Raw genomic sequence first — 15,192 nt, 5'->3', positions numbered from 1 at the left:
TACATGATCAAGTATATTTGCTATGTACTTCCCAACATTTCTAATCAGAAAAGCGTTTTTCCTAGCCCTTTTACGGCCATCTGAATTACAACAAGTAAAAAATGCCTTGGAAATGTCCAGTGTGATCACCCGGGTGTGAGGTGTGCTCGGGGCACCTATGCATTTATGCTTGACATGTTCTTAAAATTGATCTTTACCATATGCCACATTTTGTAAGTTATGCCAAGTTAGGTTAATGCCTCTTTAGGGAGAAAGTTAGGTGTATTTACTTCCTTGCAGGGCTGTGCAGTTTGGCTGCTGGATGAGACCTTGCGACAAACTGCATCCTTATTCTGGTTACAGGCAGTGAAGATTCTGCTGCTATGTTGTGCAATATGTGATTAATAATATGTTATGTATGTTATTTGTACCGGGGTCCGCTTGGTGGTGGTTGTGAGAAACACAGGTACTGTTGTATAGTAACATGGTGGCGGGGTGATGTTATCCTGGGCGCCATGTTGCTGGGGCCGTTATGCAGGTTCCTCACTACTGGGGAACCCCGTAGTGATGCAAGATGCATCAGCTTTCTAGGTACACCAGAGCATTAAGTGGGCGTGGTGTAGTGCTCTATAAAGAAAAGTGTTTTTTCCGCCATGGGGTGTTTGGTTGGCGTAGATCTGTGTGGCAACACTTGTCTGTGTAGGATAAACTACAATTCAGCTTATCACCATCAAGCGAAAGGAACGGCCTAGATGTAGTGTATCACTGTCGAGCAAGAGGGAGAGTGGAAAGCAGTAAAAGGGACAGACTGGGTGTTGAGAAAGAAAAAGGAGAGAGTCTCTCCAAGCATTGATGTCTAGTAAGGCAAGATGCCTAAGAGTATAGAGGGACTCATTATTGCCGCGGCTGCGGAAGGCACTGTGGGGAGGTCCTCAGATTGAGGCAGGTGGAGGGAGAAGCCTTCTCCAGAATTTGTACAGTGAGAGAAACTGCAACAGCCAAAAAGTTCATGACAGAAAAAAGGTCTGTAGCAATCAACAGGAACAACTGTTTATTGCAACAAAGGAAAGAACTCGAAACCACCAAGAATTGAACCTCCTTGTAAGTAAAGTTTATGTTGCAAATTTACCTTATGGCTGCCCGATACTGCCACCATTTCTCTGCGATAGGTTATCATTAAACCCCTCGCCTGCAACCAATGTCTCGGACATTATAAGGATGGGCCTTAGGTTGGTTGGCGCACTTTGAATTACCTTCTGCAGATGCCATTCCCTTTATAGTTTACCATATATTGCCCAAATAATAAAATCATACAGTGCCCGAATAATATTGCTGTAAGGTGCCCAAATAATACTATCCAATCAAAATTCTAGAGAATGTGTATCGGCTTTTCGGGGGGAATAGGATTGGGGATGCAAACTCTGGGTGTCCAGAGCATCAGGACCAGTGGCGTCTCCTTCAGAAGTGACACTTGAATTGGCTTGTGCAAAATCACAGATCGCACACACCTAAATCCTGGTGATCATGGCCTAATACCCTATCACTGGGTTAATAAGAAATGTATCTGCATCAAGTTTCAATCGACTTAATGAAAAGTGAAGCATTTTATATTTTTATTACTTCACTTGTCAATACGATGAGGCTGGAGGAGAAAGATAAGACAGCGATGACTCTTGAAATGTAATGTGTAGGATTCCTGTGCACAATGAGTCAAATTGCCTGTAATTTCCTAATCCATTTAAGAGTTTATCCTTGACAGTTTCTGGATTGATCCATCTTTATATTTAACAGCCAGCCTGACTACAGCGGAATCCATCGACTGGATAGAGTATAATGCATGTGCTATGCCCTGTCTCACATCCCTCCACATATATAATTAGGACCTTACAGCACTGTGAACAAGTATGTGCCCCCTGCAGATGGCCCCCGGACCCCTATCATTGCAGATAGTCCATAATGAGTAGTTTCTGAGCCCCAGAAATGTGATATTAGGTAAAGAGAACTTGAGTGAACACATAATGCATTTGTGAGCAGATCATATTTTATTATAATTGTGTTGGCTATAGCCTCGGTAACCGATACAGTATAATTATTTTATGACAGCACAGAGAACAGCACCGTAAAGAAGACAGAATCCAGATTTACAGCAAGAAAATGCAGCATAAGGGTCTAATGTATGAAGTTATCCTACAAGTTTTAAATAGTTTTCTTCTTAGCATAGAAGATATCGGTAATAGATCCAGCAAGGCTTGACAAAAGCCAAAATGGGCCTGCAAAAACGTTGCCGGGTTTTGCTATCCAGGACATTAGGGTCTGGTATTTGTGTCACCCTTCATTCCCTTTCCATGACCCTGGGGTAAATTTCATACCCTTTGTTTGGCCACAATGCTGTTCCTCTGGAGAGGGGAGTCCTGTTCAAGATCTCACCACCCAGCAGCAAATAGGATTAACCTGGACTAGATGTCCTCTTTCCATGGGCCCCATATCAGCCCCTTGGCCTATCCTTATGATATTTACGCCTGGTGGCTCATACACATGACATTGCAGCAGCAAGGTCTGTATTACACCATGTGCTGACGCATTCTCCGGGAGGTAAAGCAATTTTCTAGGAAAGAAAGACTTCGTAATTTGGAATGTGCCACAAGTTTTTTTCTTACGGATTCATACAAAATCTGTGAGAGAAAAAACCTACACGTGTCTCTGTATAAAATCGCTGCAACATGGAGGTACAATATGGGCCAATAAAATTCTATGGGGGCCATATTCCCAATCTGAACAACCCAGCTCCATAATAACATCACGTACATGAAGCTTTACTTTTGTTGAGACAAATATTCTTGAATGTATACACTTTGGTTTGCAATTTTCAGTTCTCTGAAAAGTATTCATCACCATCCCAATTGGGCAGCATAGTGGCTCGGTGGTTAGCACCGTTGCTTTGCAGTGCCATCTGCTCTTGGAATCAAATATGACCAAGGGCAACAATTGCATGGAGTTTTCACGTTCTACCTGAGTTTTTGAGGGTCTCCACACTCTAAAAACATACTGCTAGGGAAATTGACTTCCTATGAAATTGGCCTGTGTGTTTAAGATAGGGAATTTAGATTGTAATCCCTTTTGGGGACAGGTACTGATATGAGTGATGTCCAACGCTGTGGAATATGTTGGCGCTATATAAGCAACAGACATCAATAAATATCTATCTGTACTAAATAGCAAGATCTATAAACTGTTTGCACAGAATAAAGTTCATATTCAGCCTTAATCACTGCGGCATTAGTGGTAGAGAAAGGCCTTCCAGTATTTATGCTTAGACAAATGGCTGACAATACTTTTTTGTGCCATTTGGAAGAATGTTAAGTAGATCGATATTCCAATATGTTGCCTTTTACTAGAATATATTTGGCAGATCCCATTTAAAGTCTAACCCAAGGAATTTAGGCTTTTGGACAGATTCAGAGCTGTACTTGCTTACTGCCCTGCTCCCTGACGGTATAAATCAGGGAGCTGTTGACTGACAGTGGTAACTTAGGGGTTAATTAGGATCCCCTCCCATGGCCCCTTTTATTGGTTGTTGGTTATTGGTTAGTTTGCTGTGAAGGGTGCTCTGTCTCTTGGGACACCTCCACAGCTTGAGTGCAGACGATTCCACCCGCCCTTTTGATTGTTTTTTTACATTGTTTTTGCTATTAAAGCGACCCTCCGGTCTCAGGACAAAATTATAAATGTGATGGGGTATATGGAGTAATATTATCTGGTGCCGTCCAGTTGACCCCTTATGCTGTGAATCCGCCGTTTTAGGGTCCCCTATGTGTTGTCTCAAAATAGCCACAGAGCTTCTCAGACTGAGTCTAAGAGACTCCCTCGGTTCACTGATTGGCCAGAACTTCTCACATGAGCACCTCTGACCAATCTGAGAACAATGGGAGTGTCTTAGACTCAATCTAAGAAGCAGAGGGGCACAACTGGAGGGCACCGGGTAATATTACTCCATTTATACCATCATATTTAAAATATTGTCCCAGGACCGGAGGGTCGCTTTAAGTGCCTTTATCGATTTCGTTTTTTTATGGAATTTCTTGTATATTCTGTAGGTGTCACAGCTTGGCATATGATAGGACCTTGTCCCTTTCGAGACCAGAAGGAATCCTTTAGGTCAACTAACTAAACTACTATGACATGTACAGCACGGTAGCGGTGGCGATGGCATGCTGGGTGACTTGAGGAAGAACTATCTTCGGGCAAAGTTCTCCATATGTAAATTTGTTTAATAAAGATGTGGCCGACCCCCACTTTTACCCACAATACTAGTTTTCCGGTCATTATTATATTGTTGTTTATGTATATTTATAATATATTTTCTGCAGGCCCTGGGGTATTTTAGTTTTATCTTTCCTACTGTCAGTCAAATTTAGCCGCAGCTCTGACAACATAACAACCCAGCAGCTCTGTCAATGCACTGTATAAGAAATACTCCATCTTTCAACTGCTGGTGACTACAGATATTGTGTATGTTATGTGTAGATAGAGTAGTCACCAAAACAGGAAATCAATAAAAGCTAGGAAGAAGGACACATCAAAACACGCAGTGGGAAGAACTTGTATGGGAAATGCATATCAGCAGGGGCGAAGGATTTTATTATTAGAGTACAGTAAAGTGGTTTTGCAAGGTTTTAATGAGCTATTTCTAAAATAAATACCTTGTTCTCAATTTTCTGTTCACGATTCTTCATAATCCCAGCACTTAGCAACACCTCCAGATTTCAACTTTACTTTGTAATAAAGAACATATTGAAAGGTTAAGTGACTTCCTAGACAAGATCAGACCACATAGCTACTGATAAAAGTATTTATATCGAAGTACCAAAAATATATTTAGCTTTTTTTTTTTACATGCTGGTATATAATTTATAGAGGTTCTCCATCTTAATAATATTTGTACAAAAAAAAATAATTAAAGGGGTCGTCTGTTTTAGAAAATCCATTTTCAAATATCCTTTTGGGGGATTCTTAGATAATAGAAATAATTGATATTAATTGATATTCCGTTCAGGAATATCATGTATTAGTGAAAACAGAAAGCTGCTACAAAGAGTGTCGCCCACTCTGGGGGATGTTTGTGTATTACATGAACAGCCCATTGATTTCCATGTGCACTGTGTGATGCTTCATTTCTCCTGTGGTGGTGGAGAAATAACAGGAATGGCACAACGTAGAGTTCTAAGAAAAGATGCTCCTAAATTGCTATTTCATGGGGAATACAATTATTTAGTAAATTAGACTTGTCAGGAGAGGTGACAGGTCCTCTTTAACCCCTTCTCGCTGCAGCCACTTTTGACCTTCCGGACAGAGCCTCATTTTTCAAATCTGACAGGTGTCACTTTATGTGGTAATAACTTCGCAATGCTTTTACCTATCCAAACGATTCTGAGGTTGTTTTCTCGTGACACATTGGACTTTATGTTACTGGTAAAATTTGGTCAGTACATTCAGTAATTAATTGTGGAAAAACACCAAAATGTAGCAAAAAATTGCAAAAATGTGTATTTTTAAAAATCTAAATTTATCTGCTCGTTATACCACACAAAATATGTCAATGAACATTTAAAATATCTCTACTTTAGATTGGCATTGTCTTTTGAACATCCTGTTATTTTTCTAGGATGTTACAAGGCTTAGAACTTTCAGAAATGTCTCACATTTTGAAGAAAATTTCAAAAGGCTATTTTTTTTTAAATCCGTTTGTTCTGTAACACAGAAGGTTTTACCAGAGGAACGCGACACAATATTTATTGCCCAGATTCTGCAGTTTTTAGAAATATCCCACATGTGGCCCTAGTGTGCCAATTTACTAAAGCAAAGGCCTTAGAATCAATGTAGCACCTAGTAGATTTTGGGGCCTTCTTTTTATTAAATTATATTTTAGGCACCATGTCAGGTTTGAAGAGGTCTAGTGATGCCAAAACAAAGGAAACAGCCCAAAAAATACCCCATTTTGGAAACTACTCCCCACAAGGAATTCATCTAGGGGTGTAGTAAGCCTTTTGACCCCACAGGTGTTTCATAGATTTTATTAGAATTTGGACGTTAGAATAAAACATTTACATTTTTTTCCAATAAGATGTCGTTTCAGCTAAAAAAAACAACTTTCACAAGGAATAAAGACGAAAAAGCCGCTCAACATTTGTAAAGAAACTTCTCCAGAGTACGAAAATACCCCATATGTGGTCATAAACTGCTGTTTGTGCACATGGCAGGGTTCAGAAGAGAAGGAGCGCCATTTGGCTTTTGGAGCGCAGATTTTGCTGGATTGGTTTCTCGGCAATAAGTCGCATTTGTAATTCTCCTAAGGTGCCAGTACAGTTCAAACTCCCCAAAAGTGACTCAATTTAGGAAACTACATCCCTTGAGGAATTAATTTAGGGGTGTAGTGAGCATTTTGTCCCCACAGGTGTTTCATAGTTTTTATTAGAATTGGCAGTAAAAATAAAAATAATCATTTTTTTCAGTAAGACTTAGTTTTAGCTCAAAATTTTTCATTTTCTCAACAAATAAAGGAGAAAAAGAACCCCAACATTTGTAAAGCAACTTATCCAGAGTACGGACATAACTCATATGTGGTCATAAACGGCTGTTTGTGCACATGGCAGGGCTCAGACGGGAAGGCCATTTGGCTTTTGGAGCGCAGATTTTGCTGGATTTGTTTCTTGGCACTATGTTGCATTTCTAAAACCCCTGTGGGACCAAAACAGTGGAAACGTCCCAAAAGCGACTCCATTTGGGAAATTATACCCCTTGAGGAATTCATCTAGGGATGTAGTGAGCATTTTGACCCCAGAGGTGTTTCATAGATTTTATTAGAATTGGGTAGTGAAAATAAAAATTTAATTTTTGTCCAATAAGACGTAGATTTAGCGCAATATTTTTCATTATCTCAACAAATAAAGGAGGAAAACACCCCAACATTTGTAAAGCAATTTATCCCGAGTACGTCAATACCAAATATGTGGTAATAAACTGCTGTTTGGGCACAAGGTAAGGCTCAGAAGGCAAGGAGCGCCATTTGGCTTATGGAGTTCAGATTTTGCTGGATAGGTTTCTGGTCGCTATGTCGCATTTGCAAAGCCCCTGCGGAACAAAAACAGTTGAAATCCCCAGAAGTAACCACATTTTGGAAACAACACCCCTCAAGGTATTCACCTAGGGGTGTAGCAAGCATGATAAGCCCTCAGGTGTTTTCCAGAAATTAGTGTACGCTAGATGTTTCAGAGTGAAAATTTTTCCTTAGATATGCCAATATGTGGTGCCCAGCTTGTGACACCATGACAAGACAGCTCTCTAATTATTATGCTGTGATTCCCGGTTTTAGAATCACCCTACATGTGGCCCTAATCTTTTGCCTGGACATTTGACAGGGCTCAGGAGTGAAAGAGTACCATGTAAAATTGAGGCCTAATTTGGAGACTTACAAAGTATTGGTTCACAATTGCAGAGGCTCTGATGTGAAATAATAAAAGAAACCCCAGAGAAGCGAACCCATTTTGGAAACTGCACCCCTCAAGACATTTATTAAGATGTGTAGTGAGTATTTCACCCCACAGTTCTTTTCCATAAATGAATGCGCTGCGGATGTTGCGAAGTAAAAATTGCAATTTTTCCCTATATATGCTATTTCAGTGGCAAATATGTTGTGCGCAGCTTGTGCCACTGGAGACACACACCCCAAAAATTGTTAAAAGGGTTCTTCTGGGTATGACGATGCTATACATGTGGAAGTAAACTGCTGTTTGGGCACAGTGTAGGGCTCAGAAGGGAAGCATTTCGATATAGAGTTTGAAGTGCGGATTTTGCTTGCTAGTAGTTTTGATTGGAGTTTTACTGCTATTTCAGTTTATAATGTGGGGGAATATGTAAGCTGGGCAAAGTACATCAGGGGCATAGTCAGGAGGTATAATAATGGGGTAAAAAAAACAATAAAACAATCCATAGATGTGTGTTACGCTGTGAAGCAATCCTTTTTACACAGACCGGTGTCACACTGATAAATATTTGGGGAATTTTGCTGGGAAATGTTGTCCTGGTATAATACAGGCACCCTCGCTTCCAGCGAATATGTTTGGGCCCTCCCCTTCCTGGTTCCCTAATTTTAGGGCCTTGATAAATCACCTCTTGAAACAGCAAAAATGTTCCCCTTGGGTCGGCACAACTGCATACTTTTTCTTTCCTGACTTATTGGATCCTTAACTTATTTTATTCTTTCATAGACGTAGTAGTATGAGGGCTGTTTTTTTGCAGGAGGAGCTGTAGTCTTTATTGGTACCATTTTGTGGAACATGTGACTTTTTGATCACTTTTTATCCTATTTTTTGGGAGGTAATGTGACCAAAAAACAGCAATTCTGGCATAGTTTTATTTTATTTTTTTATATATATATACAGCGTTAACCATGCGTTATAAAGTACATGTTAACTTTATTCTGCGGTCAGTACGATTCCGGCAATACCAAATTTATAGCACTTTTTTATGTTTTACAACTTTTTTTTACAATAAAATTCTGTATATAATAGAATGTATTTTTTCTGTCGCCATATTCTGAGAGCCATAACGTTTTCATTTTTTCGTCGATGGAGCTTTAAGAGGGCTTGTTTTTTGCGAGACAAGATATCGTTTTTATCGGTACCATTTTTGGATACATGCGACTATTTGATCACTTTTTTTCATTCCAATTTTAGGAGGGCACGGTGACCCAAAAACAGCAATTCTGGCATTGTTTTTGTTTTTTTTACAGCATTCATCACGCAGGATTGATAACATAATTTTTTTTTATAGATCAATAGATCAGGCCATTACTGACGTGACGATAACAAATATGCATGGTTTATAAAAATAATTCAATAATAAACGACTTGATAAGTGAAAAAGGGCTATTGTGTTTTATTTTATTACGTGAAACTTTTATTTTTTCAACTTTTTTTCACTTTTTTTTCACTTTCTTTTACATTTTTCTTAAGTCCCACTATGGGACTTGAAGGTCTAACTGTCTGATTTATGTTCTAACACATTGCACTACCTATGTAGAGCAATGTATCTGAACTGTCAGTCGTTCACTGATAGCAAGTTGATTAGGCCCTGCCTCCGGGTGGGGTCTAATTGTCTTTTGTGCTAAGCTTCCTGTTGCCATAGTAGCCATCGATACCCCTGAGATCGCATCGCAGGGCTGACGATTTGGCTACAAAGCACTAAGATGCAGAGATCGCTTTGGATCGCTGCATCTAAGGGATTAATGGCAGAGATCAGACCTTGCCTTTACAGCAGGGTGTCAGCTGTAACATACAGCTGACACCCACCGCTGATGACGCAGGCTCAGCTTCTGAGCCCGCGCCATCTTCCCGTCGGTACCAGAAGCCTTTTTGGAACCACCTCCAGGCGGGGCCTAGGAGGCTTCCATACTAGGCAGACCGGAAGGCCAGTGTTAGGCCTCCGCTTGCCAGTGCAGCCATCGGCACCACCTTCGGCTTCATACACCATAAATGCAGCAGTCACTTTTTAACTGCTGTATTTAAGGGGTTAATGGCGGGGAGACGGAGCTATCATCGGTCCCTGCCATTACGGCAGAGTGTCAGCTGTAACATACAGACTCCGCTTCTGAGCCCGTGCCAACTATTTGTCGTATGGATACAGACATTTGCAGGAATCACTGGCTTTCCATGACGTATCCATATGACAAATGTCGGGAAGGGGCTAATGAGGTTTTCCAGGATGTTACATTGATGGAAGATTAAATAAAATGAAGACCCAGTATATATAACAATGCAAATCCTTAGCAAGTCCACAACAGCTCAAGTTAGGGCCTGTTCATATCGCGTTTTAGCCCTACGTTTAGAATGCACATTGGGAAAGCTCCCTACGTACACTCTAAAAGTGCCCATAGGGCTCCAATAGCTTGAGTACAAAAGAGTGTCCTTTTGGCCTGTCGGCCTGTTATACGTTGGTATATTTTATTTTGGAGGATGGAATTACGTAGTAATCTACACCATTCCATCCTGAGGGATTTTAGTTTTGTTTTATTTTACATGGGAGCCTTTGTGTGATGGGTGCCACTGTATGGAATCTGTCACAGGTATACTTAAACATATACCATCGGAAGCTACTCCAGGCCTAGAATCCCTGGAAAGAGCATCCGGTAGCGCTCGGCCCAGTGATTTCAGCCCTGGGGAAGCCCCTGACGTCACTGTCTATATATGAACAGTGACGTCAGGAGCTCCCTTTAGGAGCAGAATCCCCGGCCAGCCATTGCCAACTCTCTGGGCAGGGATTCTCGCATTACAAAGCCCCTACTGTCGATGTCCATATTTAGACAGTGACGTCAAGGGCTTTTCAAAGACAGGAGTCCCCTGCCAGAGCGTATGCGATGCTCTGGCTGGGGACTCTATAGTTGAAAGTCCTAACATCATAGTTTAAAGCCCTGTATGAGTAAAATCATACACTTGTTATAATTGAAAGACCACGTGTTTGAAAGGGGGTGCTTCCGCAAAAGTGAACTTGGACATTGTTCCGCACTCCTTACACAGTAGGCTACTTTAGCTGTTCTCCTGTTGCTGTTCTATCTAAGTGAAGTTAACTGGACTGACATGTTGCATTATGCCATGTTCTAACTTGTTTTTGTTCACAAGTATAGTTCCTTTAAGATATGTTGTGATGTTTCTTCTGTTCACATATGGGTATGGTGGGCTGGCAAGGTCCCTGGTCATGTGTGCAGACACAATAGTGTGCCAATACATAGGCTCCATGCTAGGATGGAGCCAGACTATAAAAAAAGTGTTTTGGCGCGCCTTATGGTCAGAGTATTGAGTGTGATTGGAGAGCGTACAGAGAGGGCCTGTCAGGCGTGAGTGAAGTAATGCACGGACCGACATTGTGGCAGAGTATCGAGGGAGGTTTGGGAAGAGTATTGGGTCTTTCCATTCGTCATTATAAAGTCAAACCTTGTATTTCCAGCTGAGTGGTTTCGGACATTTTCAAGCGTCCGGACCCTAACCGGACTGCTGTGTAACTTGGGACTGCCGGGGAGAATGCTCCGTGACTGGAAGAGGCTCTGGGTGTATCCTGCGAACGGTTGTGGACCACTTCCAGCGTGAATCCTGTACTGAGGGAGGGTGAAAGCTTAGTTACCCCTGCCTTCAGAGACTGTAATTACCAAGGTGTGTGCCAACAATGTAACCGCGAAGTACCACTATTTGCAACCATATGTGCCCCAGCCAGAGTAAAAGTCTTGTTTCATTGAACTGTGCTGTGTCTGCCACCATTAGTGCTCCATCCTTGGGTGGGGTTCCGTCTTAGGGTCAAGGGCCACACTAAAAACTGACCTTTTAACATGTTTTTTGCATTTTAAGTTTTGTTTTGAATGTGTACAAGGATGAGATCCCACTGATATGCTAAGGTAATACGTGTGAGAGAGTGTGGGCTGCAAGAATGAAGGCTCTGGCTCCTAATGTTTTATGGTTGATCCTGGGTATGGACAGCTTCTTTCATGCCTGTTGATCTGAGAGGACGGCAAGGAGTGTGGAGCTTCAGTAGTTCTTTCAAGTATCTTGTTTATGACTTTAAAGGGTGCAATGGGAATGTGTTGAGGTTGTTTGATTATTAATAGAGATGAGTGATTCTACACAATTTCAATTCGTTATGGGATTTGTTCAAAACGGCGACCACCATTTTACAGATGAGCAGAAGAAGAGAAGACAGAGAAGGATCACATGACCTTGGGCAGAGAAATGTTCCCCTTAAACCACTCCGGCGTGGCTTTAGCAGTATGTTTAGGGTCATTGTCCTTCTGGAAGGTGAACCTTTGTCCCAGTCTCAAATCTCTGGCAGACTGAAACAGGTTTTTCTTGAGACTTACCCCGTATTTACTGCCATCCATCTTTCCTTCAATCCTGACCAGTTTCCAGTCCCTCACGATGAAAAGCTTCCTCACATTATGATGCTGCCACCGCCATGCTTCACTGTGGGAATGGTGTTCTTGGGCTGATAGGAAGTTTAATGTCATTTTAATCATGTCTGAAATCCAAGTGCTCTTCCAGCTAAGCTGCTAACATTTGCCTACTCTATTTCTATACATTATACATAACATGCATGTTACTCCAGGGGGTTGAAATGATGGACCATTGAAGTTACACGACATAACTATGTTACTCTAAATGAGTTAATTACATGAAAGAGTCTATAGTTATTTCATTTGTGTCAATAGAAATCTTTATTAAAGGGAACCTGTCACCAGCATTTCACCTATTAAACCGACTATACCTGGTGGTAGTGGGTGAAAAATCATTTCTATATAACCTATAATTATCTTCTTAGTCAGCTCTGTAGCTTTACTATTTAGCTTTTTAGTGTTCCCACACCGTATGCTAATGAGCAGAAAAGAGTCAGATCTTCATTTGAAAAGAGTCAAATCTTCGTTTTGAAAAGAGTCAAATCTTCATTCCTCAAGTCTTTCCGAGTTTACCTCACCTTCTTACTTTTGATTGACAGCTCATCGCCTTCCCCCAGCACACAACATCCCGCGCTTGTGCATTGATGTCCTCTTCTGGGGTGTGCGCACAAAGGGACACCGGATTATTACGATAAAAGGCGCGAAACGTTTGCAGACCGTTATTTACAGTCGGAGGAGGAGTTTAGGAGAGGGGATAACGGCAATGAAATTTTTATAGCAGCGGCCAGTGAGGTATAAGTAACGTTCAATAGGTGAAATGCTGGTGACAGGTTCCCTTTAAGTGGGGTATATTGTAGCAATGCTGCCTGTAATGCAGGTAAAGATGGAGAGGAAATTTCTCATGTATATAATTTTAGCTTCAATAGTTCTGTTGAAGAGAAATAATGTGTTGGTTATTTTTTTAAATGTAATAGCTACCTTTTTTATTTTTAAAACCTTGCCTGTGGCGGCCATATTGGAGGCACACACATCCTGTACAGACAGTGCAGCATGATGTGTCCGCTTTATGGCATAGGGAATGGGCAGAAAAGTGTCAATCAACTAATAAATTCTCTGGAAGGTACTGCCACTTCCCCAAAGACCAATGATTGGCAAGGGAGCTGCATACAGAACTTTGTCTCCGTATATAGTGTATAGTGTTGCTATCCTGTCTTATTTAGGCCTCCAGCAGTACAATAGAGCTGAAATTAAATATTTAACTTTGCTGAGGAACACCATTTCGGGGACACACATAAACTTATGGCATTGTCTGTGATGAATGTATATGCTTTAGGATAGCTGCAATTAATGGGCTAATGAAACTGGAAGAGTCCCATAGGCTAAAACAGTCTTGAGGAAGCATATGAGTAATGCTCTCTTGTTCCAACCCTGCCACACAGTCAAATAGGAGGTATATTACTCTTCCCTCTCCTATTGTCAGTGGTGTAATCCTGCCTATCTAGTCTCCAGCAGTACAACAGATCTATCATTCAGTCATGATAACTGTAAAGGATCTGCCAGGCACAACTTCTGTGTATACGCCCATAGGTAATCAGTCTGCACCTGAGTCTATGTCTCTGAGACTGACTCCATCTTCCACCACTCAGGATGGCAGGCTTAGGAATGGGAGAGCCTATCGCAGCCTGGCCAGACGGAGCTAGCTCCCGCCCTCTGTCTATTTATATCCTGCCTTTCCTGTTCCTCCTTTGCTTGTGATTCTTCTCGTGTGGTTTCCTGGCCCAGCTACAGCTTCTGACTATTTGATCCTGCTCCATACTGACCCTGGCTTACTGACTACTCTCCTGCTCTCCGTTTGGTACCTCGTACACTCCTGGTTTAACTCGGCTCGTTCACCCCTCTTGTTGCTCACGGTGTTGCCGTGGGCAACAGCCCCATTTCCCTTAGCTTTGTGTACCCTTGTCTGTTTGTCTCGTGCACTTACTGAGCGTGGGGACCGCCGCCCAGTTGTACCCCGTCGCCTAGGGCGGGTCGTTGCAAGTAGGCAGGGACAGAGTGGCGGGTAGATTAGGGCTCACTTGTCCGTTTCCCTACCCCCATCATTACAATAACTCTCCCTCTAGTGATAATAAGATAACACTTCAGCTGAAAAGTGATGCAGTGAAAAGACTTGTCAGCCGATCATTCTCTAGTGATCAGTGTGCAAACTGAAATTTTCCAGAATTTATCTTTCTAGGATTAGTCACATTGACAAAAACAACAACAAAATACACTACGCCAACTATGCTTGCCATATTGTACATCCACAAATAGATGTGTGCACATTTGCAACTTTTTCCTCATACATGATGAGGTATTTTTATGAACACTGCTGACCTTCACATGGTGCCCACAGTTGAGGAGCAAGGCACAGACCAAATACCACCTGAAAAAACAGGATTACAGCAGCATGCTGTGTTGTGTTGTGGTTTGTGGTTGATTATTGAGGGGCAGACATGCAAAACACGGGTTGGTATCTGAAATGTATTTGATCTTGGTTCTTGGATCATCCTTTGACCTTTTCATCTGTACTCTTTATCCAATGATTACATATTTATGTATCAATAATTTTTGAGGTGTTTGTTGTACAGTGTTGTTAATACCATTGATATTATTCCGCCCGATCACATGTATATGTAATGTGATACATGTTTTGATTCCTCATACCACTACCACATTTTTATTATGTGTTGTTTTATATTGTATGTGATGGTCTATGTATGTTTTTATAAAATATTTTCTAAATAAAGATTTTTTTTTATATATTGGTTAGTGCTTTACTATTGGTGACCTACATTTCTAGATTTGTTGTCTATATATGTTTTGATAGGTATTCTGTTATGTTATTTAACTTGCATGGTGAACGCCGTAAAAATAAAATAAAAAACAATGCCGGAATTGCTCTTTTCTATTTTTCTTGCCTTAAAAAAAAGTTGTATGTACCTACCCCAAAATGGTACAAATAAAAACTACAATTTGTCCCACAAAATATAAGCCCTCATACAGCCACATTGGCAGAACAACAACAAAAAAAAAGCTATGGCTCTTAGAATATAGCAACACAAAAACAATTAAAAAAAAAAAAGGGGGTTTTATTGTGCAAAAGTTGTACAACAAAGTAAACTATATAAATTTGGTATTACCGTAATCGTAACAACCCGCAGAATAAAGTTATTATGTCACATGGTAAATGGGGTCAATTTAAGACAAAAAAACGATGGTGAAATTTCTGAGGTTTTTTCCAT

This window comes from Rhinoderma darwinii, chromosome 5 (assembly GCF_050947455.1).
Source record: "Rhinoderma darwinii isolate aRhiDar2 chromosome 5, aRhiDar2.hap1, whole genome shotgun sequence".
Classification (NCBI taxonomy): Eukaryota; Metazoa; Chordata; class Amphibia; order Anura; family Rhinodermatidae; genus Rhinoderma; species Rhinoderma darwinii.
This window is presented reverse-complemented; position numbering follows the sequence as displayed.